General features: G+C 47.9%; 1 protein-coding gene across 4 annotated transcripts in view; it reads right to left on the reverse strand.

Annotated features, from left to right (window-relative positions):
- EFCAB11 (EF-hand calcium binding domain 11) overlaps window positions 1–27305 on the reverse strand; it is a 214550-nt gene that overhangs the window by 98398 nt on the left and 88847 nt on the right. The window lies entirely within an intron of this gene.

Below are 27305 nucleotides of genomic sequence, written 5' to 3' on the forward strand. Positions count from 1 at the left end.
AAGGTTATCTAGCCCACCTGTATAGGTTTGTCTGGCCACATGTGATTGTTTACAGCCTCCCAACCTGAGAGGCATGAGATGTTTTAGACTTACTAAAGGCAAATTCCTTTGGGAAGTTGGAAATGGTCAGTAAAGTAGGTTAGTTAGGAATTATATTGGTGACAGGTTTTTTCATTTGTTGTGCCAATAATTGCTGCTAATTCCCTGCCCTGGGTGTGACAAGGGTGTCTCAGGTCAAACCTCTCTGCTGACAAACTAGCTTGTGTGACAGGATTATCCATACTCCTGCCACATGATTGTTTACTACCTCTCAACCAGAAACAGCACAGAGAGTTTTGGAGTATTTTGAGAGTCTTAATTAGCAGAGGGCTTTTCTCATTGTTGAGTCAATGATTGCCGCCAGGCCTCCATATCCTTAGGCACCTGGGAATATATTAATCAATGTATTTGGACTATAGAAAAGGAAATATAGTAGTTTTTAAGGTTAGCAATACTAGACTTTTTGAGTTAATGAATTTTCTCTTTTGTAATAGATCACTGTACTTTGTTATAAATCACTGTGTCCTTGCTATGTAAAAATGTAACTTTATCACTATCTTAAGACTAAATAGATCTTAAGGGGAACATTGGTGAAAGGATTTTCATTTGTTGGGCTGATGTTTGCTGCTAAATCTCCATATTCCCTACCCTTATAATGAATATAACTAGCATATAGGAGAAATAAGTATTAACCTTTAAGACTAATCATGTTAACCTTGGGTTAAATAAATTCCTTTCTTGATTGTAACTCACTACACCCTCACCCTATAGGAATGCAACATTATTTGGAGGGTGGTGCCTGGCTTAAAAAGAAACACCCTTGGAAAAAATAAGTTTTTTGGTTATCAGAAAGAAAGGGTCGTAAAATGTCAGCAGGTCTCAGGGCCAGAAGATGATGTAAAACCCCTAAGACTTTTTTTTTATACATTTATGTGAAGCACCTGATTTTGATAAAGGCCAGGACTGCTGACCCCTGCGTGACTCTGTATTCATCCCTATGTGTAACAAAAGGTATATAAGCAAACCCAAAAATAAAGAAATCGGATCAGTTTCCAGAAAGACTGATTCCCCCATGTCATTCTTTTCTGCTCCCCGTTTTTCTGGCTGAATTCCCATCTGGAGCGTGGGTGCTCGCCACGTCTACTTATTTGCCCCGGTTTTCAAGCCCACGTGAGAAGGAGCCCAAGGAGGGGCACCTTCCGATATTCAAGTGGCACCGGTGGCCCAACATAGATGGTGCAAACTCCTTGTCTTGGAATTTTATTGGTATCCCACGTAAACCAAGTTATTCAGCCTCTTTTTCTCTTTTACTATTTTCTGGCCGAATTCCCATCTGGTGCATGGGTACTCACCAAGCCTGCTAATTCTGCCTGGGCTTCTAAGATCGGACGGGGGGGCTCAGTGCCTCCTCTCCTTTGGGAGAACGGGAAGATGCCTGCGGCCTACGTAGGTGGTGATTGGTATTCCTTGTGAACCAAGTTATTCAGCCTCTTTTTCTCTGCTAATTTTCTAATCCCTCTCTATCCGTAATTAAATAAGTTATTTCCAAGGACGCCGACTCCGTCCCCACCTTCGAATCACCCTGGATCCACCGGGGCTGGACCCCAGGAGGCAGGGACTTCTCTAATTGTCAGAGCCATCATCTACAAAATGGAGAAAATGCGCCCAGCTCCTGGAACTGTTACAAGACAGTAAAGAATCATCAACATAGGACCTCGCTGGTGGTGCAGGGGTTTGGAACTTGCCTGCTGATCTAAGGGACACGGGTTCGTTCAGTCCCCGGTCCAGGAAGATTCCACATGCCGCGGAGCAGCCCAGGCTGGGCCCTAACTACTGAGCTGTAGGGCCCGGGGCCACAGGAGGAGCTGCTGCACAGAGACCGGAGGGGAGCCCGGTCGCCACAACCAGAGCAAGCCCGTGCAGTAAGGCAGACCCAGCACGGCCACAGGACAATAAACACATAAATGTTCTTTAAGAAATCACCTACACCGAGTACTTAGCTGGCAGGTGGCGCTAGCGGTGAAGAAGCCGCCTGCCAGTGCAGGAGATGCAAGAGACGTGTGTTTGAGCTCTGGGTCGGGAAGATCCACGGGAGAGGGGATGTCTACACGCTTGTGCTCTTGCCTGGAGAGTCCCATGACAGAGGAGCCTGGGAGGGGCTACAGTCCGTGGGGTCACAAGAGTCAGACATGACTGAGCGACACACGCTTTGACTTTTCACAGTAGCTGGCATGTAGCAAGTGTCAGCTGCTACTAGTATCAACACTCTTCTTCTGCAGGCATGAGCTGTACATCCCCTGTTTTTTTCCGCATTAGTTTCCATATTAGCACAAGCGCCTAAAAGGAGAAGAAATGAATCTAGGGCTTTTATATAATTCTTCCTCTGCCAATGCCAGGAAGAGGCTCCTGAGGAAAAGCTGGGAGATCCCATTTAATCTTTCAGGCGTCAGTTAAAGAATATGTCACTCCCTGAGGCGGTCCTGGAACCTGGGACCCTTTGCTGCAGAGCTTATGCCAGGACACACGGCTCCTGGAGCTACAACATACAAGGAAACTATATGGGACTAAAAATAATCATGTGCACGCACAGCTGGGGCAAATTCTGGACCAAAAGATACAAAAAAGGACCAAAAAACCCAACTGCCATTTCTGAAGAGCTGGGAGCACACAGTAGGTGTGGGGAGCAGAAGCCCGGTACTGCCCCCGGCCCCCTGCACGCAGCGGCACCAAGGGGTGGGCAGACCAGCCCGGCCCCTGACGCAGCCCTCGCCCCTCCCTGACGGGCGAGCAGGGGAACCGCTACTCGTTGGCACGCTCTCCTGCAGCCCGCGCAGGAGTGCCAAGGAAGCCTTGCTTGAATCTCCAAGCTGGCCCCTGGTCAATCCCTATTGCTTGGAACAGGCCAAGAAAAGCAGTGTCGGTATCCTGCCCAACAGGGGTGTTTATGTGCTGACTGGGAGGGACCCCTTGAGATGGAAACATCTGGACTAATAGCAAAGAAAGACAAAAAGATGCAGTCTCATCAGATGAAGGCTCAGGAAGGACCCCAGTGTGGGGTCTCAACCACAATTCTAGGCCTCGAGTCCCTCAATCTTCTCAATCCTGATGACCTTTACTTCGACTCTGCTTCAAGAGTGAAAGTGAAAATCGCCCAGCTATGCCCAGCTCTTTGCGACCCCATGGACTCCTCTGTCTGTGGTGTTCTCCAGGGAGGAGTACTGGAGTGGGCGCCTTCCTTCTCCAGGGGGTCTTCCTGACCCAGGGACTGCGCGACAGGCTGCAGTGGGCTCATGGGCCACAAGGCCCAGACCCTGTTCCTTTAGACCGGGAGTCAAAAACAACGGGGTCAAAGTCAGGCTGTGAGAACAGGGCCGTGCTGAGACGATCCGTGTGAAAAGGGATCCCGCTCGGCGACGGCTGCAGACCCGAGCCTCTCGGGCTCCCCGCTCAGTCTCCCCTCCACGCTCCACTGAGCACAGAGCTCCCCGCTGCTCCAGGCGCCATGGCCCCCCACCCGGGGGCCCCTGGCCGGGGACACCGTCCCTCCAGCCACCGTATCTCCCGGGCTGACCCAGTTCTTCCTCACTGTTTAGCGTGGACATTCCCCACCGGGGTTACTCAGGAGAGACTAAATGTGAAACCACAGGAGTTAAGTTGGAACAGCGCAAAGTGTGACACTAGGCAGACGGCTTACACAAATTACACTGGTTTCCAAAACACACGTGGCGTGACCCTGCTTCAGTGGGGATAGAAGAGGCTCTGAGAGGCTGATGCCCAGGGGTTTCAACGGTGATTTTCTAAGTAATGGGTGGGGTGGTGTGCGTTTTTTTTGGTCTATAGTTTTCTGTAAGAAGCATGTGCTGCTTTTGTAATAAGAAAACCTATTTTTGTGAGATCCATTTCATTGTCAATGTCTTTGCATTTCAGTTGCTCACAAGATAGACCATTTTGGACAAGGATGGTGGCTGCACAGAAAAAAAGAACCTGGACTATAATGGAGAACAGGTAGATGGTTTTGTGTGTGGTTTACAGCGGCATGCATCGATCACATTACAGCTCTGGAGGTCAGAAGGCTGGAATGTGTCTCACGGGGCTATGAGCGAGGTGGTGGGGGCCGCCTTCCCTTCTGGGGCTCTCTGGGGGAGTCCATGCCCATGCTGTCTCAGGTTCTAGAAGCTGCCGGCGTCTCTTGTCTGTGGCCCGCTTCCTCCACCTTCAGAGCGAGTCCTGTCGGCCTGAGTCCTCCTCCTGCTGCCATTTCCCTGATTCCGACCCTCCTGCCTCCAGCTTCCCCATTAAAGAATGCTTGCGATTACCCTGGGTTCACCTGGATCTTCCAGAATCATCTTATTGCTGGTTAGCCACCCTATTGGAGAAGGCAATGGCACCCCACTCCAATACTCTTGCCTGGAAAATCCCATGGACAGAGGAGCCTGGTAGGCTGCGGTTCATGGGGTCGTGAAGAGTCGGACACGACTGAGTGACTTAGCAGCAGCAGCCACCCTATTCCAGGTACGACTGTGCTTCCTCCTTGGCGGGTACGGCGGCACACTCAGAGTCTGGGGTCGGGATGTGGGCGCCGCCCGGGGCCCATCTTCTGTCCACCAGGAGCTTCCAGGTGTCTCTCTCTAGTTCAGCCTGGGACCTATCTTTCTACCTGACATTCCCTGGGTGTGTAACAGGCATCGTGGCCAAAGCTGACCCCCTGACCTTCCTCCGAAAACTGTTTCTCCCTCGGGGTCCCCTCTCCATCCTTCCAGCTTCTCAGGCCCCAAGCTCAGAGTCCTCCTTGACTTCTGCCTGTATCCGGCCACCGGGCTCCTCACATCCCAGCTCGCTGCCTGCACCTTCCTCAGGCAACCAGGACCTGACCACCACCACGTCCATCACTGCCCGGCCCAGGCCAGCATCGATCCTTAGCAAGACCACTGTGGCAGCCCATTCACCGTTTCTCCTGCCTGCCTGGGGTCTCCTCCTGTGGACGAGTCTCAGGAAAACAAGCCCTTTCTGCCCCTCCGCAGCTGCTTATCCTGTTTCCTTCGCCTCGCGCTTCGGTTAACATACACCATACGGTTATTTATTGTTTTCCTCTGCTCTCCCCACCAGAGCATAAGCTTCCTGAGGGCAGGGAAGCTCTTTTTATTCCCTGCTGCAGCCCCCGAGCCTAGAACTGTGGCTGGCACAGTGTAGGCACTTGGTGAATGCTTGGCATTTGAATAACAGACCCTCCTCCTGCTCACTTCTCTGGACTCTGCCCCATACGGGTGCTGGGAGAGGGCTGCGGACAGAGGCCACAGGAAGACCAGAGCCTTCGGAGGCCTGTGGATCAGCTCTGGGCTCCTCGCCAGTAACTTCCAGGTCAGCAGGGACCCAGGGTTTGTGGGCTCGGCTGGGGAGCCACCTCCCTCCTGTTGAAACCCTGCAGCCTGACCCAGGGATCTAATGAAGGGTACAGGCTGCTGGGGGCAGGCCGGCTGGCACCCTGAGGTCAGTCTCTGCCCCCCTGGGAGGGAAGGGCCTTGGGCCACCATCCCCCGTACACAGGTGACCCCTGCTGATGGCGGTGAACCCCACTGAGAGGAGCTGGCAGCGTCTACTCTTGTGTTCAACAAGCAGAAGCACCTACTGTGTGCCCAGTCCTGTTCTGGGAGCTGGGGAGACACGAGTGAGCAAGGCGGACAGGTGTCCCTGCCCCCGGGACACTGACATGAGGGGGGCCAGACAATGAACAAAAGGGCAGCACATTGCCAAGGGGAGCCGCCGCGTGAGGGCGAGGGGAGAAGGCATGGGGTGCGCTAGGAGATGCTCCCTGGAGCGGGTGGGAAGGAAAACGCTTCACTCCGGTACAGTGCCTGCCTTTTTCCTAGACACGTCACCACCTAGCTACGTGGCCTTGGAGGAGTCACACCTCCCAGGACTAAACTGGGTGACACTAAAACATTGGCTCAGCAAGCTAAAATGTCTGAATTATTGTTGCTGTTCAGTTGCTAAGTCGGTTCCAACTCTTTGCAACACCATGGACTGCAGCACGCCAGGCCTCCCCGTCCATCACCAACTCCCAGAGCTTGCTCAAATTCATGTCCATTGAGTCAGTGATGCCACCCAACCATCTCATCCTCTGTCATCCCCTTCTCCTCCCACCCTCAATCTTTCCCAGCATGAGGGTCTTTTCCAATGAATCTGAGTAGGGTTAATGAATTAAGCTCCAAGTCTGGCTTAATCCAGTACTTCAATGAGGAGGCTCTTTTTCTCCAGAACTAAGGAAAACAGGTCATTTTTAATCCCATGTAATTCATCTTAAGTGAGTGAAAGTGAACGTCACTCAGTTGTGTCCAACTCTTTGTGACCCCATGGACTGTATAGTCCATGGAATTCTCCAGGCCAGAATACTGGAGTGGGTAGCCTGTCCCTTCTCCAGAGGATCGTCCTAACCCAGGGATCGAACCCAGGTCTCCTGCATTGCAGGTGGATTCTTTACTATCTGAGCCACAAGGGAAGCCCAAGAATACTGGAGTGGGTAACCTATCCTTTCTCCAGCAGATCTTTCAGATGTAGGAATCAAACTGGGGTCTCCTGCATTGCAGGCGGATTCTTTACCAACTGAGCTATCAGGGAAGCCAACTCATCTTATGGTACACAAAAATTACCAGAACTGAAGAAATCAGACACCAGAAGGATTAACTTCCAACTAAAGTGTGATTCCAGAAAGATGATAGGGTTAACAATTATATTTGACTAAAGTCTTCACTATGCGTAACTCTACCTTCTCAGGAGCTCTTGTGAATTTTCAAATTTTCCCTTTTCCATTTCCTTTGATTGTTAGGAAAACAATCAAATTCCTTAGGGCACCCAACATCTACTGTGATCAGAGCTCTATCTAGTTCTTGACACCTCTCCTGCCACATGCCCCCCTCCCCCCAAAAAAACTCCACGCCCTGGCCAGCTGTGTGCCCTCTGCTCCGGTGACACAGACTCCACATCCCTGAATATGTCTTGTGACTTCAGTTTTCCATGCCTTTGTATGTGCTATGGGTTCTGATATGTCTTGGAAACACATCTGTACACACACAGTGATATAATGTGATTAATAAGGTCACAACAACGTAGAGTATTAACATTAACCCTTTCTGCCCTAAGGACATGACTGTGCGTTCTTCACTTTGGAGTTCTCAGTGTCTCTGGAACTTGGGTCCCCAAAGCGGGGTCTGTACACCAGCGGGATCAGTATTACTTGCGTTTGCAGACATGCAGGTTTTCAGGCTCTGCTACAATATCTACTGAACTGGAGACTGAGCACGGGGCCCAGGAGCATGTGATTAAAACGTCCTCCAGGCGAGGCTCACGCACCACAAGTTTGAGAAGCCCTGACCCAGGCATCCGTCCATGTTAGCTGAATGGATGGATAAACGGTTAAAAACTGCGATGCTGCTCTTCATTTCTAGGGCTTCCCTGGGGGCTCAGACGGCAAAGCGTCTGCCTGCAGTGCGGGAGGCCCGGGCTCAACCCCTGGGTCGGGAAGGTCCCCTGGAGAAGGCAGTGGCAACCCACTCCAGTACTCCTGCCTGGAGAATCCCATGGGCGCAGGAGCCTAGTAGGCTATAGTCCATGGGGTTGAAAAGAGTCAGACACGACTGAGCGACTTCACTTTCTATGTTTCTGAAAACATACCTCCCTTCCAAGCTTTTTGCCTTCGTACGTGTCAGTTCAGACCTATGTATATGTACATACATCAGTTAAGTTCAGTCGCTCAGTCATGTCCGACTCTTTGCGACCCCATGGACTGCAGCACGCCAGGCCTCCCTGTCCATCACCAACTCCCAGAGCTTACTCACACTCACGTCCATCAAGTCAGTGATGCCATCTGACCATTTCATCCTCAGTCGTCCCCTTCTCCTCCCGCCTTCAATCTTTCCCAGCATCAGGGTATATACACAAATACAATAAATAACCGATCTTTTTCAGATGTCCAGTGAAATTTTGATTTGATCACTGCAGGACGTTAGACGTTTTCCTCTATTAAGGAGCAGTTAACAGAGGACTTTGTGTATCGTTAGTTAGTTGTTCAGTAGTTACATGTACACACACAATACAGTTCTGAATTTTGGTTGGAAGAATGGAACCCCAGGGAGTTAAACTCAGTGTCTGCCCTGGGATCACAGAGCACGTTTAGCGGGAGGCCAGGATCAGACCCAACAGCCCAGAGTTTCCCACTATGGCTGAGCGCGAAGCCACAGACGCGCTAGTGGTAAAGAACCCGCGCACCAACGCAGGAGACGTAAGAGCCGCGTGTTCAGTCCCTGCGTCGGGAAGATCCCCTGGAGGAGGGCATGGCAACCCTCTCCTGTATTCTTGCCTGGAGGATCGCACAGACAGAGGAGGCTGGCGGACCGACAGTCCGTGGGGTCGCAAAGAGTCGGACACGACTGAGCGACTAACACAGGCAGAGACCTTGGAAGGTCCCATAAATACTTTGTTTTGTGGTCAGGCAATGAATCGTGTAAAGGTCCCTGCCCTCTATCTGCTCACTGCCTAAAGGACTTTCCTCTGGGGCCAGAAGTGATCTGTCGGTGTTGTCATGAAGGCAGCCTTTTCGCATCTCCCTCGGTAGCTGCGGAAACCCTGGCTCGCACCCAAGTGCCCCACTTGGGTTTTGTTCAGGAAAGAGTTCTTCCAGCTGCGCTATTTGTTCCATGATTACATGTATGAGCTTCCAGAGCACACAAGATCACAAGTCAAATGAAAGGCTTCAGTTCCCAGTTCGCATAAAGAGATAAAATTTGAAACCAAGGGAAACAACAAAACATGGCTAAATGAAGCCCTAAGAATTATAGAAATGAGACTGAATAGTATTCTTACTAAAAGGTCAGCAGGAGCCAGCGCGCAGAAGGAAAACGAGACTCCGTGGGGTAATCACAGTATCCTTGCGCTGTATTTATGGCCCCGCTCGCGAAGGAAGTCAGACGCCCTCTTTACCATTTACAATTTGGGGCACGGCAAGCTGCTAGAAATGAAAATATATGTCTGCACTTAAAAATAAAACCGTGTCACTCACATTCACGAGTCTCATTCGCAATAACCAAAAGGTGGACACGACCCGGATGTCCACTGCCAGACGACGGGATAAGCAAAATGCGGAACAGACACACGACGGAATACTACTCGGCCTTCTAAATGCAGACGGCCCTTGAGGACGTGCTGCCGACAGAAATAAGCCGGCCCCAGATGAGAAACGCTCTAAGATTCCACTCATGCGAAGTATCTCGTGTAGTCCAGCTCACAGAAACACAAGAGCGAATGGTGGCTGGCCAGGGCTGGGGAGAGGGCAAATGGGAGTTTCCGTTTGCAAAGTGAAAAGGTTCTACCGGTTGGTTGCACAACATCGCGAATGCGGTTACGGCTACGGCGCCGAGAGCGCAGTTACCGCTGCGGCGCTGTACACCCACACACTGTTAAATAAAAACAAAACCAACAACGGAAACAAACAAAAGCCCCCACAAACAATGACACACGCAGGACTTCTCTTTTAAGGGCTGGAAGAGCGCATCTAAGAAGGAAATTGGGGCATCCTGGACATTGGCCATCATTCACGTCAAGAGCCTGGGGGTGAGTACTAAGATGCGGGCCTAAATGGAAAATGTAAAGTAACGGGGCAGGCGTGGTCAGTTACTGTGGCAGATGGAGAGACACGGAAGAATCCGAAACAGAAAACTACAGCCACACGGCGTGAGAGGAAGGTGACCTTTGGCACAAACGTGGAGAGCTTGAGCGATCCCCCACGCAAAGTAATCAAATGTCAAAAAAAAAAAAGAGTCTGGAAATGTAAGAAGCAAAATGCTGAAGTTTCATGGATCTTGAAATATATTCTGGGAAGTATTTAGAAGCTGATGGAGTCCCAAACATCATTTGAGCATTAAACACATCCCACACATTTATCTACTGTGATTAAGCCTCACAGTCTTACTATATCACAAAGGGGACACCTGGTGTATGTAATGATTAAATGCAGTGAGACTTTCAGAAGAGCATGCATAAACAGTGAAGACGCTCTTGTCTGAAGCCATCTGGACTAAAAGTCAATTCAGTTCAGTTCAGCTGTTCAGTTATCTGGCTCTTTGAGACCCCATGGACTGCAGCACACCAGGCTTCCCTGTCCATCACCAACTCCTGGAGCTTGCTCAGACTCATGTCCATCAAGTCAGTGATGCCATCCAACCATCTCATCCTCTGTCATCCCCTTCTCCTCCTGCCTTCAGTCTTTCCCAGCATTAGGGTCTTTTCAAATGAGTCAGTTCTTCACATCAGGTGGCCAAAGTATTGGAGTTTCAGCTTCAGCATGAGTCCTTCTGATGAAGGACTTTAGGATGGACTGGTTGGATCTCCTTGCAGTACAAGGGACTCTTAAGAGTCTCCTCCAAAAGCAGTTCAAAGGTGCTCAGCTTTCTTTAAGGTGCAACTCTCACATCCATACATGACTATTGGAAACACCATAGCCCTTAACTAGATGGACCTTTGTTGGCGAAGTAATGTCTCTGCTTTTTAATATGCTGTCTAGGTTGGTCATAGCTTTTCTTACAAGGAGCAACCATCTTTTAATTTCATGGCTGCAATCACCATCTGCAGTGATTTTGGAGTCCGAGAAAGTAAAGTCTGCCACTGTTTCCGCTGTTTCCCCATGTATTTGCCATGAAGTGATGGGACTGAAGGCCATGATCTTAGTTTTCTGAATGTTGAGTTTTAAGCTTTTTCACTCTCCTCTTGCACTTTCATCAAGAGGCTCTTTAGTTTCTCTTCGCTTTCTGCTATAAGGGTGGTGTCATCTGCATATCTGAGGTTATTGATATTTCCCCTGGCAATCTTGATTCCAGCTTGTGCTTCATCCAGCCCAGCGTTTCTCATGATGTAGTCTGCATATGAGTTAAATAAGCAGGGTGACAATATACAGCCTTAACGTACTCCTTTCCCAATTTGGAACCAGTCCATTGTTCCATGTCCGGTTCTAATTGCTGCTTCTTGACCTGCATACAGATTTCTCAGGAGGCAGGTAGGGTGGTCTGGTATTCCAGTCTCTTGAAGTATTTTCTACAGCTTGTGGCCCACCCAGTCAAAGGCTTTAGTATAGTCAATGAAGCAGAAGTAAATGTTTTTCTAGAATTATCTTGCTTTTTCTATGATCCAATGGATGTTGGCAATTGATCTTTGGTTTCTCTGCCTTTTTTAAATCCAGCTTGAACATCTGGAAGTTCATGGTTCGTGTATTGCTGAAGCCTTGCTTGGAGAAGTTGGAGCATTACTTAGCTAGCTTGTGAGATGAGTGCAATTGTATGGCAGTTTGAGCATTCTTTGGCATTGTCTTTCTTTGGGACTGGAATTAAAACTGACCGTTTCCAGTCCTGTGGCCACTGCTGAGCTTTGCAGATTTGCTGGCAGCACTTTCACAGCATCATCTTTGAGGATTTGAAATGGCTCAACTGGAATTCCATCACCTCTACTAGCTTTGTTCATACTGAAGCTCCCTAAGGCCCACTTGACGTCACATTCCAGGATGTCTGGCTCTAGGTTATCTGGGCAGCCAGCAAAGGGACTGAGAAGCCCAGGGAATTTGACTTTGGAGGCCAGTGGGATTCGATTACAGGATCCCACATGACTGGGGAAGCAGACTCTCGGAGGGCACAGACAAACCTGCGCACCAGGACCCAGGAGAAAGGAGCAGCGGCCCCACGAGGGACGGGGCCAGACCCACCTGCGAGTGTCCGGGAGCCTCTGGGGGAGGCGTGGGTCGGGGCACTGAATACAACAACCCTGGGAGTGATAGCACCTGGTGGCATAAGCCCTTTTGAAGGCGGTCACCATTAACCCTGGTGGCTCAGAGGTTGAAGCGTCTGCCTCCAGTGCAGGAGACTTGGGTTCAATCCCTGAGTCAGGAAGATCCCCTGGAGAAGGAAATGGCAACCCACTCCAGTATTCTTGCCTGGAGAATCCCATGGATGGAGGAGCCTGATAGGCTACAGTCCATGGGGTCACAAAGAGTTGGACACGACTGAGCGACTTCACTTCACCATTAACCCTACCATAGTTTGGCCTCCAGCCAAAGCACAGGGAGGGAACATAGCTCCTCCCGTCAACAGAAAATTGGATTAAAGATTTACTGAGCATTTGCACATCTCTGGAGAGTGGCTGGCACCTGTCTCCCCCCTGGGCATCTTCTCTCCTTCTCTCGGTCCCCCCTCCCTCACTCCCATCCAGGCCTGGATCCGAGAGCGCTCACTCCCCAACGAGCTTCCTGCACATCTCCATCTCAGTTTATTCCCCAGGAGCCCAACCTAAGACACACACGTGACTTAAACGTGTGACTTAACATTTTAAGTATAAACGTGTCATTTCCTTATGCTCTGATCTACGCCAAAGCCTCATCTTTAAGAAACGGTACACGGATCAGCAGGGCTTGTTCTCTTTCTCGAATGAGCCACACCTAAGATGAATTACCTACAATGTCCAATTTCAGGTTCCTGAAAATAAGAAACCTTAAAAGACCACTAGAAAACCACCTAGATGCGGGATTCCTCCAGCTTTTAGATCCCCTGCTCGCCAGGCCCTGACAGCTCTCCAACCCACAGCTAATGTGACAGATTAAAACAGTCTTTAAAATTGTAACAAAATACACATGACATAAAATTTACCATCTCAGCTCAGTCATATTAAGTGGCACACTCATTTCGCAGTCATCACCACCATCCATCTCCAGAAATGCTGCGGCTGAACCTCGGTCCCCATTGAAGAAGAACTCTCCATTTCCCTCCCCTGCAGTCCCTGGCAACCACGATTCTACTTTCTGTCTCTGTGAGAATGACCACTCGACGTCCTCAGAAGTTTTTCTTCAATTTATTGAGTTACTTTTATTAAGTCTTTCCAAAACTTATGTTTTTTTTTTAATAGAAAAAGCATCTGTCTTTTTGTACTGACATTCTGTTTGCTTAATATTTAATTAAATCACCTAATTACAAGGACAAGTTCAGCTGGCATAAGGAGGTTTGAGAACAAACAACATAGACAAGGTTTGGGGATGAAAACCGCTCAGGAAGTTGGAGCAGACACGCGTGACGGTGCTGCAGGGACGCTTCTGGTTACAAATGCTCAGCATGCTGCAGGCACCCACCAGGCGGCTCTGGATAAGGACTGGAAGCTTCCTTTAAGCTGCTGAACTGGCTAAGAGAACATCTTCTACTGTGTCAACATAGATATTGATGGTGTTTATTGGGCACCTGTTACATGTCAGGCTCTGTGCTAAGCATGTGGTTTTCACTGTGTTACTGAATGTCCACAATCCTCGAGGCAGATACTATCACCTTCATTTCCCTACAAGGAAACCAAGGCCCGGAAGTAGTCAAGCAATTTATCCAAAGTGGCGCCATTGAGAAGTGGCCGAGCTGAGTTTCAAGTTGGTGTGACTCTAAGGCCCGTCTCCCCTCTTCCTGCCCACACTGGCTTTGCAAATGAATATTAAATAAAAGGTGTAACAAGAATGAAAACACAGAAGGGAGCCTTTGCTTGCCATTGGCATCATACAAAATGACAAAATATGTCACTTGCTTCTTTAAGACTATAATTTAACAAACAAGGGGTGTACTTAAATTCTCGTAAGAAAGGAGTATAGGTAATACAATCTGCAATTGGTATTTGTTTACATAAGAATGATTTCAGTTAATTAAAGGCAGAAGAGCTGGGCAGTATTTGTAAGGAAAGAACTGAAGTCAGACGTTTTAATTATGCTATCAGATTAGCACAAAAAAAGAGAATAAGCTGTAAAGTTTTACCGAATATAATAAAAGCAAAGTGCATTGTCTCAAGATAACTGTTTGGATCAAGACAGAGAGAAAGAGAACATCTGAAATAATTCATAGACTCAGACAATAAATGACTAATCAAAGAGGTCTCACTACAACCATCTACGTCAACAGCCACATGGAAGAACCAAGTTTATTAACAAGCATATTCCCAAGAAAATAAAAGAAGAATTTGTGCTTTCTTTTAAAAAAGAAATTGAATGACATTTCAGAACAGATACCAACATCATTGAAAGCTAATAGCAAATTTAAAAAAAAAGAGGTATTTAAGATTGCCAAGCCATGAGTAGAAGCAAGCATTGCTTAGCAGCCTCTGCAAGACTTGGCAGGGTGCTGGGCCCTCGTCGGCCAGGAAGTGCGGCAGCTCCCGTCTACATCCACAAGCAAGAGCGCACCCACTCTCCCCCAGTCTGTCTGGGACACTGAGCTGCAACGATACACGCCGAGAGTCTCAAAAGGTCAGCACAGCCAAGAAAGGCTGCCTGTGCCCCGAAGCTCTTTCTACACCAACAATCCATGAACCATCATGAGACACAGCTAAGCCCCAGGCCCTCTCCCAGAGAGCCTGGCGACTCCTCTTTGCTGTAGCCATCAGACCTAGAGGTCCACGTCTAGACGGAACACCTGCCCTGGTTGTCCCACAGACGCGCCCCAAGCTGACATCATCATCAAACCCTCTCCCCTCCCCTGCCTGTGTCCCCATCACACTGAGCGGGGCCACCACTCACTCAGATCCCCAGTCCAGCGGCCTGGGGGCCATGCTCAGCTTCTCCACCCCTCCACCGCACATCCCGTCCCCATGGTAATTCACACATTAGACACCACTTGAATGCACGTGCTCGTCCACTGAGCCCTTAGTTTAGGACCTAGACCTTTGCAGGAAGGCTTCCTATAGTGATCAGTTTAGTCAGGGGATCCGTAACAATCTCCTCATTTACTGATCTCCAACTTCATATCTGTAATTTTGCAATAATGATCAGAGCCACAGTCAGCCCCTGGTCTTGTTTTTGCTGACTGTATAGAGCTTCTCCATCTTTGGCTGCAAAGAATATAATCAATCTGATTTCGGTGTTGACCATCTGGTGATGTCCATGTGTACAGCCTTCTCTTGTGTTGTTGGAAGAGGGTGTTTGCTATGACCAGTGCGTTCTCTTGGCAAAACTCTATTAGCCTTTGCCCTGCTTCATTCTGCATTCCAAGGCCAAATTTGCCTGTTACTCCAGGTATCTCTTGACTTCCTACTTTTGTGTTCCAGTCCCCTATGATGAAAAAGACATCTTTTTTTGGTGTTAGTTCTAGAAGGTCTTGTAGGTCCTCATAAAACCGTTCAACTTCAGCTTCTTCAGCATTACTGGTTGGGGCATAGACTTGGATCACCGTGATATTTAATGCTTTGCCTTGGAAATGAATAGAGATCACCCTGTTGTTTTTGAGATTGCACCCATGTACTGCCTTTCAGACTCTTTGGTTGACTATGATGGCTACTCCATTTCTTCTAAGGGATTCCTGCCCACAGTAGCAGATGTAATGGTCATCTGAGTTAATTCACCCATTCAGGTCCATTTGAGTTCTAAGATGTCCATGTTCACTCTTGCCATCTCCTGTTCGACCACTTCCAAGTTACCCTGATTCATGGACCTAACGTTCCAGGTTCCTATGCAGTATTGCTCTTCACAACATCGGACTTTACTTCCATCACCAGTCACATCCACCACTGGGTGTTGTTTCCGCTTTGGCTCAGCCTCTTCATTGCTTCCGGAGCTATTTCTCCAGAAGCATATTCTTCGTCAGTAACATACTGGGCACCTACTGACCTGGGGAGTTTTATCTTTCAATGTCCTATCTTTTTGCCTTTGGGAAAGATTGAAGCCAGGAGGAGAAGGGGATGACAGAGGATGAGATGGTTGGATGGCATCACCGACTCAGTGGACATGGGTTTGAGCAAGCTCCCGGAGACGGTGAAGGACAGGGAGGCCTGGCCTGCTGCGGTCATGGGGGCACAAACAGTCAGACACGACTGAGCGACTGAACAACAACTTCATATCTAAACACTATGTTCAATTCTTTCAAATCAACCTGGGTGGAATCCCTGAAAAAAGTGGAAAAGAGAAAGAGACTTTCCCACAGCGCTTTAGGGGTGAGAGCTTTTTTGCATACCACTTAGAGATGAAAGCACATCAGTTTACACCAACAACTGGTTTGTGGCCCACATGCAATAGGCCAGTTTATTTTCAATATTCTTTTATTTGATTAAAAAAAAAAAAAACTGTCTCCGAGCAATCTCGCTTAAACCACAGTGATTCATTCTGGGTAAATACAGAGATATCTCCTAAGAAACTTTTCCCGAGGACAACATGTGAGGCCTCCTGACACACAGGTGACTCTGAGAACCTTCTCAACACCATCTTAGCTGATGAACCAAGCCCAGACCTAACTTTGAGCCCCAAACTCTGCCACTTACTAACTGCAGACCTTCAATCAAGTTACACAGTCTTACAGAGCAGACTGGTATTCAGCTGGATAAGGCTCGTGGAGTTCAGCAGACAGTGAAGGTCTGCTCAGAGCCAGGCACCGCCTTGAGCATCTGAGATTCAGGGATGAAGTCACAGCTCTGCACCTCACACATGCAGGCTAGTGGGCAGACAGACGCGGACCAGGGAGTGCGGCAGCGCAGGAAGGCCAGAACCAGGGTGTGAGCAAGTTTCACGAAGACAGAAGACTGGGATGACGGAGGAGAGCTGAAAGAGAGCGTCTCTGAAACGGGATGACTGTGTAAGCACCTGATACCTGGCTTACTTACCACTTTTGTTAAGCTGGGTGTTGTTTATTTTTTTTTAACCCACATTTAGGCTTACCACTGCTACTGACATAACCTTTCTCTTTTCTTCCTGAAAGTTCATATATGAAATCACCAACAAAACACCTGACGGTCCCTCTACCGTGAAGACACTCCCACAGCCCTGACAGGCGGGCCTCATGAGGACGAGAGGCACCAGGATGCCCAGCAGCTGCGGGGGCCACCTGGGGGAGGGAGTCCTCTGGCCCCAGTCAGCCCTTCAGATGACCGCAGTCCCAGCTGATATCCTGAGTGTAACTTCATGAGAGGCAAGAGAAGCCAGGACCAGCAGCTCAGTCATTCCCAGATTCCCAACCCACAGGTATTACATGAGATATGAAATGTTTATTGCTTTAATCTGCTAAGCCTCATGGTTATTTGTTACTCAAAAATAAATAAGACACAGGCCAATAGGGTATTAATGATAAGGGCTTTGTAGTCAGGATAGCATAATATTCTTATTTAAAAACCAATGCCATCTCTCTTCTCTGGAGCAAAGAAATATGATACACATGATCACGAGCTGTGAGGTGACTTGGTTAATGCTGGTTCACATCACAATCTATCAAGAAACTATAGCTTCAAATACCAGAATTATCTCACTGAAAGAGACTGATAGGTTGTGAGTTCTTCAGTTCAATTCAGTTGCTCAGTCGTGTCCGACTCTTTGCGACCCCATGAACTGCAGCATGCCAGGCCTCCCTGTCCATCACCAACTCCCGGAGTTCACTCAGACTCACGTCCATCGAGTCCGTGATGCCATCCAGACATCTCATCCTCGGTCGTCCCCTTCTCCTCCTGCCCCCAATCCCTCCCAGCATCAGAGTCTTTTCCAATGAGTCAACTCTTATGAGGTGGCCAAAGTACTGGAGTTTCAGCTTCAGCATCATTCCTTCCAAAGAAATCCCAGGACTGATCTCCTTTAGGACGGACTGGTTGGATCTCCTTGCAGTCCAAGGGACTCTCAAGAGTCTTCTCCAACACCACAGTTCAAAAGCATCAATTCTTCGGCGCTCAGCCTTCTTCACAGTCCAACTCTCACATCCATACATGACCACAGGAAAAACCATAGCCTTGACTAGAAGGACCTTAGTCGGCAAAGTAATGTCTCTGCTTTTGAATATATTATCTAGGTTGGTCATAACTTTTCTTCCAAGGAGTAAGCGTCTTTTAATTTCATGGCTGCAGTCACCATTTGCAGTGATTCTGGAGCCCAAAAAAATAAAGTCTGACACTGTTTCCACTGTTTTCCCATCTATTTCCCATGAAGTGATGGGACCACATGCCATGATCTTCATTTTCTGAATGTTGAACTTCAAACCAACTTTTTCACTCTCCACTTTCACTTTCATCAAGAGGCTTTTTAGTTCCTCTTCACTTTCTGCCATAAGGGTGGTGTCATCTGCATATCTGAGGTGATTGATATTTCTCCCGGCAATCTTAATTCCAGCTTGTGCTTCTTCCAGTCCAGCTTTTCTCATGATGTACTATGCATAGAGGTTAAACAAGCAGTGTGACAATATACAGCCTTGACGTACTCCTTTTCCTATTTGGAACCAGTCTGTTGTTCCATGTCCAGTTCTAACTGTTGCTTCCTGACCTGCATACAGATTTCTCAAGAGGCAGGTCAGGTGGTCTGGTATTCCCATCTTTTTCAGAATTGTCCACAGTTTATTGTGATCCACACAGTCAAAGGCTTTGGCATAGTCAATAAAGCAGAAATAGATGTTTTTCTGGAACTCTCTTGCTTTTTCCATGATCCAGTGGATGTTGGCAATTTGATCTCTGGTTCCTCTGCCTTCTCTAAAACCAGCTTGAACATCTGGAAGTTCACGGTTCACATATTGCTGAAGCCTGGCTTGGAGAATTTTGAGCATTACTTCACTAGCATGTGAGATGAGTGCAACTGTGCAGTAGTCTGAGCATTCTTTGGCATTGTCTTTCTTTGGGATTGGAATGAAAACTGACCTTTTCCAGTCCTTCAGCCACTGCTGAGTTTTCCAAATTTGCTGGCATGTTGAGGGCAGCACTTTCACAGCATCATCTTCCAGGATTTAAAATAGCTCCACTGGAATTCCATCACCTCCACTAGCTTTGTTCATAGTGATGCTTTCTAAGGCCCACTTGACTTCACATTCCAGGATGTCTGGCTCTAGGTGAGTGATCACACCATCATGATTATCTGGGTCGTGAAGATCTTTTTTGTACAGTTCTTCTGTGTATTCTTGCCACCTCTTCTTAATATCTTCTGCTTCTGTTAGGTCCAGACCATTTCTGTCCTTTATCAAGCCCATCTTTGCATGAAATGTTCCCTTGGTATCTCTCATTTTCTTGAAGAGATCTCTAGTCTTTTCCAATCTATTGTTTTCCTCTATTTCTTTGCATTGATTGCTGAAGAAGGCTTTCTTATCTCTTCTTGCTATTCTTTGGAACTCTGCATTCAGATGCTTATATCTTTCCTTTTCTCCTTTGCTTTTCACTTCTCTTCTTTTCACAGCTATTTGTAAGGCCTCCCCAGACAGCCATTTGGCTTTTTTGCCTTTCTTTTCCATGGGGATGGTCTTGATCCCTGTCTCCTGTACAAAGTCACGAACCTCATTCCATAGTTCATCAGGCACTCTATCAATCAGATCTAGGCCCTTAAATCTATTTCTCACTTCCACTGTATAATCATAAGGGATTTGATTTAGGTCATACCTCAATGGTCTAGCAGTTTTCCCTACTTTCTTCAATTTGAGTCTGAATTTGGTAATAAGGAGTTCATGATCTGAGCCACAGTCAGCTCCTGGTCTTGTTTTTGCTGACTGTGTAGAGCTTCTCCATCTTTGGCTGCAAAGAATAGAATCAATCTGATTTTGGTGTTGACCATGTGGTGATGTCCATGTGTAGAGTCTTCTCTTGTGTTGTTGGAAGAGGGTGTTTGCTATGACCAGTGCATTTTCTTGGCAAACTCTATTAGTCTTTGCCCTGCTTCATTCCACATTCCAAGGCCAAATCTGCCTGTTACTCCAGGTGTTTCTTGACTTCCTACTTTTGCATTCCAGTCCCCTGTAATGAAAAGGACATCTTTTTTGGGTGTTAGTTCTAGAAGGTCTTGTAGGTCCTCATAAAACCGTTCAACTTCAGCTTCTTCAGCATTACTGGTTGGGGCATAGACTTGGATTACTGTGATACTGAATGATTTGCCTTGGAGACGAACAGAGATCATTCTGTCATTTTTGAGATTGCATCCAAGTACTGCATTTCAGACTCTTTTGCTGACCATGATGGCTACTCCATTTCTTCTGAGGGATTCCTGCCTGCAGTAGTAGATATAATGGTCATCTGAGTTATATTCACCCATTCCAGTCCATTTTAGTTCGCTGATTCCTAGAATGTCGACGTTCACTCTTGCCATCTCTTGTCTGACCATTTCCAGTTTGCCTTGATTCATGGACCTGATATTCCAGGTTCCTATGCAATACTGCTCTTTATAGCATCAGAGCTTGCTTCTATCACCAGTCACATCCACAGCTGGGTATTGTTTTTGCTTTGGCGTCATCCCTTCATTCTTTCTGGAGTTATTTCTCCATTGATCTCCAGTAGCATATTGGGCACCTAATGACCTGGGGAGTTCCTCTTTCGGTATCCTATCATTTTGCCTTTTCATACTGTTCATGGGGTTCTCAAGGCAAGAATACTGAAGTGGTTTGCCATTCCCTTCTCCAGTGGACCACATTCTGTCAGCTCTCTCCACCGTGACCCGTCCGTCTTGGGTTGCCCCACGGGCATGGCTTGGTTACATTGAGTTAGACAAGGCTGTGATCCTAGTGTGATTAGATTGATTAGTTTTCTGTGATTGTGGTTTCAGTGTGTCTGCCCTCTGATGCCCTCTTGCAACACCTACCATCTTACCTGGGTTTCTCCTACCTTGGGCGTGTGGTATCTCTTCACGGCTGCTCCAGCAAAGTGCAGCCGCTGTTCGTTACCTTGGACGAGGGGTATCACCTTACCGCGCCCTTCCTGACCTTCAACGTGGGATGGCTCCTCCAGGCCCTCCGACACCCGCGCAGCCACAGCTCCTCGGGTTGCTCCTCCCAGCTGCCACCCCTGGCCTCGGGCGCTGCCCCTGGCCTCCAGCCCAGGGTGGCTCCTCCCAGCCGCTCTCCCTGGCCTCAGGCGCAGGGTGGCTCCTCAGGGCCACCACTCCTGGCTTCGGGCGCGAGGTGGCTTCTCCCGGCCACCCCTGACCTTGGACACAGCGTGTCTCCTCCCAGCCGCCACTGACCTTGACATGGGGTAGCTCCCCCCGGCCACCGCCCCTGGCCTCGGAAGTGGGGTAGCTCCTCTTGGCCGCTGCCCCTGACCTCGAATGCGAGGTGTCTCCTCCTGGCCACCACTGACCTCGGACGTGGGGTAGCTCCTCCCAGCTGCTGCCCCTGACCTCAGACTTGGGTAGCTCCTCTCGGGTGTTCCTGCGACCCGGCGCCCTCAGCACGGGCGCTGCAACCCGGCGCACTCAGCGCGGGTGGCTGCGACCCGGCACACTCAGCGTGGGCGGCTGTGACCCGTTCTTACAGACAATTTAAAACAAGGTGTATGGCAAGGCAAGATCAAACCAGTCAATCCTAAAGGAAATTAACCCTGAATATTCACTGGAAGGACCGATGCTGAAGCTGAAGCTTCAATACTTTGGCCACCTGGTGCAGATAGTTGGAAAAGACCCTGATGCTGGGAAAGACAGAAGGCAAAAGGAGAAGCGGGCAGCAGAGGATGAGGTGATTAGATAACACCACTGTCGGGGTCCAGCCCTGGTGGATCCAGGGTAATTCGAAGCGGGGACTGCGTGGCGAGAGAGATTTATAGATTTAGAGAGAGATAAGGAAAGAGTTTGCAGTTAAGAGGATAGAGGAGAAAAAGAGGCTGTATTCCTTGGTTTACACAGAAAGCCAATAAAGCCCAGAGACTTTAGGCCACAGGCACCCGCTTGAATAGCGGAGGGTGCCCCGCCTTGGGCTCCCTCTCGTGTGGGTTTTAGAAGCCCAGGCAAATAAGTAGACATGGCGAGCCTCTATGCCCCAGATGGGAATCAGCCAGAAAATAGAGTAAGAAAGAAAAGAAGAGGCAGGGGAACCAGTCTTTCCAGGAACTGGCCCGAGAAACTGGTCCGTCCTTTATTTTCCAGGAAAAGCTTTAATACTTTTAGTTGTACATAGAGATAAGTGTAAAAGCAAAGTCATGCAGGGTCAGCAGCTCTGACCCAGGCTTTCTTTCTGCATACCCATCTGTATACACAGGTCTTCGGTGATTTACATCATCTTCTGGCCAGGAGGCCTATTAGCATTTTATGGCCCTTTCTGATAAGGGTCCATCAACCAGAAAACGTATTTGCCTTTAAAGTGTTGTTCTTACTAAAGTCTGGTGCCACTCTCAGAAAGCACTAATTAAGGTTACATTCTTATATAGCAAGGACACAACAATTTATAACAAGGAAAAAGGAGTACAGTGATTTATAAGAAAGAGAAAGTTCATTAACTCAAAGTCTAGTGTTGCTGACATCAAAACTACTATATTCCTATTTCTGCATCCTGACTACATTGATTACTATCCTCCCAGGTGCCTAAAAGATAAAGGATATGGAGGTCTGGCGGCAAACACTAACTCAACAATGAAACCCTTCACCAAACTAATTCTTAGCTCTAAAAGGCTCTATATCATTAAGATGTTTCAAGCTTCGTGCCTCTCGCGGTTGGGGGGCTGTAAACAATCACAAGTTGTAAAAGTCTCTAACTGTCAGGCAAGTTAGAGAGCCATCAGAGGGATTTGAGCTGAGACACTCCTTTCATATGCAGGAGACCAGTTGGAGCTCTGAGTTAACTTTTTCCAGAGAAAGGTGGTCAGGGATAGCCCCCTGTAATGTCAGAAGAGTATAGTAAGCAGACAGATTTTGGTTTCGGGGCAGATGCTCAGGCAGAGGACCCCCCCTGACTCACCTTGCCCCGTCAGGTCTCTCCACAAGACCTTGTCCTGGTGGGATCTCCCGTGCTGGCTCCCGGCACACCACTGACTCAGTGGACATGATGTAAGCAAACTCCAGGAGATGGTGAAGGACAGGGGAGCTTGGCGTGCTGCAGTCCATGGGGTCGCAAAGAGTCAGACATGACCGAGCGACTGAACAACAGCAATATGGGAAGGCAAGTAATAATGAAAGGAAATGACTCACCACTAAACTGTAAGAATTAAGCAAATAAAGCAAAGGAGTTCTAGCCACCATTATTAGGTGACAAACCATCAATTTTTAAATTTATCAGAACTGGTAATTTGGGCATTCAATTCATTTCATTTCTTTAAAAATAGAATGTATTATGAGTAGTATATTTAAAGTTTCAAGGTGTTACATCTGCAGCCAGAAGAAGGAGCATTTTGTTCTCATTTATCATTAATCTCAACGTTTAGATTTTGTTCACAAACACTGCATACCTACTTTCTGCCAGAGATTACCCTAGGGGCCAGGAATGAACTGATAGAAACTATAATCTGGGACCTCCAGGAACTCACAGATGGTAGATCAGCGCTTCTCACATGAGCATGACCGATGGGGATATTTTTAAGTATGGATGTGAAAGGCCAATTTATAGAAACTCAAATACTGAAGGTGGGTTGGGGGAGGGACGTGGCGATCTCCAAGGTCTTGAGCTCATAATCACTTCTGATGCTTAGTCTGATGGTTCTGGGTGGAGCATAATACATGACAGGCCGTTTACTCAGTCATCAAATTCTTACTGAGCACCTGACCTGCACCATAGGTGCTGGGTGCTGGGGTGTGGGGGCTGGGGGCTGCTGGATGCCAGAAAATACACACCAGGCAGTTAGAAGGATGAGAGAGTCAGCCAAACAAAGGGGCAGATGACGCTCCACCGCAAACAGAACATCTCCAAATGTGGGATCACACCATACGGTAGGCTTGATGACTAAGTTAGATGATAGAGTATATTCACGGATTCTGAGATTTATTTCATTATTTTCTTTTGGTAGCACATTCCATGGCAGTTTTAAGAAAACAAACAAACTTTTCTTTATCTTAGAGCACAGCTGATTAACAATGCTGTGATAGCCCCAGGTGGAGTGCAGAGGGGCTCGGTCATCCATACACACCCATCCTTTCTCCCCCAAACTCCCCTCCCACCCAGGCTGCCACACACACTGAGCAGAGTTTCCTGGGCTCTACCGTAGGCCCATGGTTGCTGGAAGCGGGGGAAGGATGGCAGGAAGGGGTGTTTGGGGAGTCTCAGGCTGACAGGTCCACACAGTTCAGTTCAGCCGCTCAGTTGTGTCCGACTCTGCGACCCCATAGACTGCAGCACGCCAGGCTTCCCTGTCCATCACCAACTCCTGGAGCTTGCTCAGACTCCTGTCCATCGACACACTGTTCTATGTAAAATGGATAAACAACAAGGATCTTCCGAGATTTTTTTTTTTTTGAAAGAGACCTAATTGACCTTCTACTGCAATCTCCAAGATCACACAACAAAGAAGGGAACTGAAGCTAGGTCCTGTGACTCCTGTTCTTACGCACTTTTTCCCTTGGCTGGAAGCTTCTGCTTAGGAGTAAAGGAACCTCTTCAAGAACCAGGACAAAAACAGAGTATATTTCTCAATTCTCAAAAGCTTGTATTGTTACTACAGGCATACTATATCCCAGGAGCTACCAATCTGGGATGTTTTGGAAAAGATACAATCAGCAAAGGAAAAAAACAAGGTGGAAGTGAAAAATGTCTTTGAAGCTATTTCAGTTGCTACTCTCAGAAAATGTTTGAATTTCAACTCTAGTAGGCATAAAATAAGCTCATAGAAAATGCTGGTTTTGAAATCTGAATCAATGACCCAGAAATAAATCTCCGAGAGGGATAAACGAAATTTTGAAAGAGTAGAATCAAAGAAAATAAAAATGTTATCTTCAAATGGTTTGTAAAAATAATGTTTTGGGGTGACAGTGTGGAAATAGGTACATTTTAGAGCTACAGGTATTAATGACATACTGGCATTTTCTGACATAACACAAGTCAGCTAAGGAGTAGGCTTCCTTCAAAGGGGCTCATCGCTGGAAATAACCGAGGGAAGGCTCTTGTCTACGGTCTCACCAATGATACAGACATGGCCTCCCTACTCAGCTCTTTGCCAGCTGGCACCCCCTGCTGCCACTTTCCTGAGGCTCCTCAAGCGTCAGCAAGGCGCTCTTCTCCGGGACAAAATCAAACTTAGACCTCTTATTTTTTGACACTTCCATCCACCCTGTCTCCCTGAAACACCCCATCTTCCCCTTGTTCTCATGGAGCTGCAGATTGCAGGCTCTCTCCTGCCCTCTCCTTGCCTGGCTGCCCCCCAGCCACATGCATCCTCTCAAGTCTCTGCCTGGCCTGCTTCCCACTCCAGTCCTCCATCTACACTAAGTGGGGGGGAGTGGGGCGTGGAGATCTCCAGGTTTTAAGCTCATAATCGCTTCTGATGCTTAGTTCTCCACCACCAGGGTGGAGCATAATACAAGACAGGCCATTTACTCAGTCATCAAACACTTACCGAACACCTGATCTGCACCATAGGTGCTGGGTGCTAATGGACAGCTCTCCCACCCACCCAGGCTTCCCAGCCCTGGGAGCTCACGGACAGTTCTCTTGGCGCTGCTTCCCAATATCCAATCAGCCTCAGAGGCGATCAGATTCTTTCTGTGTAACGTTCCTAAGATCTGACTTCCTCTTCACCTGTCCGTCTCCTTTACTCTGGAAACACAACTCCTCGATTAAGCCTTGGACAGTTAATGTGGCTTCCTAGGCACCGGCTCTGGTTCATCCTACAGCCTGAAGCCAGATGAAGACCATTCTCTCACGACCCATCCCTGTCCAAGAATCAGTACCTGCCCTGCTGAATCCCACCTCAGTGTCCCTTACCTGGCATGACTCCCCTCCTTGTAAGCCAAACCTTCTACTTTTTCCAGCATGGAATTCCTTCTTGGACGATACCTGCCCAACCTACTCATCTTCCATGGTGAATTTTAATTTCCCCAGCAGTCATATCTGGATCACTCACACTCACTTTATTGCAACTAAAACGCAGTTCGTGTAGAGGCCACAGTAACAGGGGGGCCAGCCAAAGGGTTGCCCTGTTTGCTAAACTGAACTGAATTTACTGCAACTCTGCCAAAGCTTAACTGAATTATCCAAAGACTGAACAAACTGAGAAAACATCTGGCTTCAACCATAATAGTCAGTACTTTAATTTCTTAAACTATGGTAACAGAAATAGATACATGCAAAAAGCGTTTTTTAAATTAGAAAGATCAAGGGAACAAAAATCTTCATACGTTCTTCTTAGTTTTCCGTCCCTGATGTTTACGGTGATTTTATCACTCTGATTACAAAAGGGTCTTTTGGCGTCTGAGGCACTAAGGACGGATGACAGGGGGCAGACTCAAATATGTGAAGGATGAATTGTGTCCACAAGTCTGCGGGTCAGAGGGATATTTTCCAAATGGGAAATGAATTCTGACAGGAAGCCGCCTGCTGGGCAATGAAGGACAGCTTTGAGAAGCTGGTGATCAGATTCTAGTTACGCCGACTAGTCTGAAATACACATGCGGCGTCTACAGTGTAGAAGCTGCTCTGAAAAGAACTTGGTTATGCGGAAGAGGCAGCCGAAGGTCTTCTAAAATGTGAGCGTCCACTTCATCGGGCGCGCTAACATGTCACAGAGCACAGGCCCTTCTTACAAAATAACTGATGGTCAAAACCATGAGCCTCCTTGAGAGCCTCATAAATCCTGCCTCCTTCAAATCAAGATTAGCTGCTGACTAGGTAAGCCCAGCAGGAAGTTACTTTCATAGGGCGGACTGTTTCGGGGTCTTCCCCGGTGGTCCAGTGGTTAAGAATCCACCTTGAATGCAGGGGTTCGACCCCTGGTCAAGGGACTAAGACCTCACGTGCCGAAGAGCAGCTACACCCAAGCGCTGCAACCGCTGCGTCTGCGCTCTGGGGCCCGAGAACCGGACCTAGAGTCCGATGCTGCAGCCTAAGAGCCTGCCTACTGCCTCCCGCCTGCCGCAACGAGGACTGGACGCAGCCACATCAATACTTTTTTTTTAAGATTGTTTAAAAAAAATACAGGTGAAAATTAAAATCATACATGTGTATTTATACCTAATCTCCACACGTCTTCTTTCTAATCATATGTAAAATGCTGTTTTCATTCATTCACTAAGCTTTCACTGAGCACTACTCAAAGCTCCAGGGAGTCGATGAGGCCTCCCCAAAAGGAACTCACAGGCCAAAGACGGGCGCTCACAGACTTGGTGGAAAGAGATGGAGAGTCAAGGACAGGAAATGGTTAATGGGAAGAAATAACACTAAATGGAAACTTCATGTTTACTCCTAATTTATTGATTGAAGACTAACCCAACAAACTAATGTCAAATAAATCCAGGGAAGAACTCTGCCAGCTTGCTTGTAGTCAGATTCCGTTTTCTGAAATTCTCATGCATGAATGCGTCCAGTCAAGGCCGCAGTGAGGAACAGATGCTGGAAGACAGTGACTATGTCGGTAGAACAGTCTTTATCTCC

The sequence above is a fragment of the Budorcas taxicolor genome, chromosome 10, assembly GCF_023091745.1.
Source record: "Budorcas taxicolor isolate Tak-1 chromosome 10, Takin1.1, whole genome shotgun sequence".
In the NCBI taxonomy this organism is placed as follows: Eukaryota; Metazoa; Chordata; class Mammalia; order Artiodactyla; family Bovidae; genus Budorcas; species Budorcas taxicolor.